Genomic DNA, 1,581 nt, shown 5'->3' on the forward strand with positions numbered 1-1,581 from the left:
TCGAAGTAGACAGGATATAAAATGCAGACTAGCAAAGGCAAGGAAAGCGTTTCTCAAGAAGAGAAATTTGTTAACATCGAGTATAGATTTAAGTATCAGGAAGTCGTTTCTGAAAGTATTTGTGTGGAGTGTAGCCATGTATGGAAGTGAAACATGGACGATAAATAGTTTGGACAAGAAGAGAATAGAAGCTTTCGAAATGAGGTGCTACAGAAGAATGCTGAAGATTAGATGGGTAGATCACATAACTAATGAGGAGGTACTGAATAGGATTGGGGAGAAGAGGAGTTTGTGGCACAACTTGACTAGAAAAGGGATCGGTTGGTAGGACATATTCTGAAGCAGCAAGGAATCACCAATTTAGTATTGGAGGGTAGCGTGGAAGGTAAAAATCGTAGAGGGAGACCAAGAGATGAATACACTAAGGAGATTCAGAAGGATGTAGGCTGCAGTACGTACTGGGAGATGAAGAAGCTTGCACAGGATAGGGTAGCGTGGAGAGCTGCATCAAAAAACCAGTCGCAGGACTGAAGACCAGAACAACAATATATATATATATATATATATATATATATATATATATATATATATATATGTGTGTGTGTGTGTCTGTGTGTGTGTGTGTGTGTGTGTGTGTGTGTGTGTGTGTGTGTGTGTGTTCATAGCGACTGTTCAAAGAGACGTTTGCCTGTCTCAATCCATGCCGTAAAAGGTAACCCGTTGAGAGAACTGAACTCTGAGTTATAAATCATGTGGTCCCAGATCTTGCTTATGTTATTAATGAAAGCTGCCCTACCAGTACTCTTCACGCTGTAGTCTTCGAATTATGCATTTCACGAGCAGTATGACCTTGTTTATTAATGAAGCTCCTTCCACACGATCGGCAACGGCCTTACCACAGTGGATACACCGGTTCCCGTGAGATCACCGAAGTTAAGCGCTGTCGGGCGTGGCCGGCACTTGGATGGGTGACCATCCAGCCGCCATGCGCTGTTGCCATTTTTCGGGGTGCACGCAGCCTCGTGATGCCAATTGAGGAGCTGCTCGACCGAATAGTAGCGACTCCGGTCAAAGAAAACCATCATAATGACTGGGAGAGCAGTGTGCTGACCACACGCCCCTCCTATCTGCATCCTCGATCTGAGGATGACACGGCGGTCGGATGGTCCCGATGGGCCATTTGTGGCCTGAAGACGGAGTGCTTCCACACGATCGCACCTGGTCACCTCATAATGTACTGGTCGAATAATCCGAGCCTTGGCCAGCTTTCAGCGGATCGAATGACAAAGTTACTTGTGCGTTTGTAGGTTCAGCGAGTAATTTCTCCCAATTAGGATGACCACTACTGCGAACTTTTCTCTGTACATACTTTTCCCTTTGGGACACTACACCTCACTAGGCATTAAAGACCTCTCTCCAAAATTTGTAACGGGTAATGCTCTTCATTTGGCAACCAGCCATGAACTGCAAGAAATGGTAATCTCCATCATAGATAATAGACAACTGCTACTTTTTAAAGTAGTCACCGAAGTCAATGGAGAGGGTAATTTCAATACCTCCTAGCAATACAAGTAATGATTT

At 44.4% G+C, this 1,581-nt stretch overlaps 1 pseudogene; it reads left to right on the forward strand.

Moving 5' to 3' along the window:
• The first annotated feature begins 882 nt into the window (after positions 1 to 882).
• Positions 883 to 999, forward strand: LOC124803614 (annotated as a pseudogene).
• The last annotated feature ends 582 nt before the right edge of the window (positions 1,000 to 1,581 follow it).

This window comes from Schistocerca piceifrons, chromosome 6 (assembly GCF_021461385.2).
Source record: "Schistocerca piceifrons isolate TAMUIC-IGC-003096 chromosome 6, iqSchPice1.1, whole genome shotgun sequence".
NCBI classification, from domain to species: Eukaryota; Metazoa; Arthropoda; class Insecta; order Orthoptera; family Acrididae; genus Schistocerca; species Schistocerca piceifrons.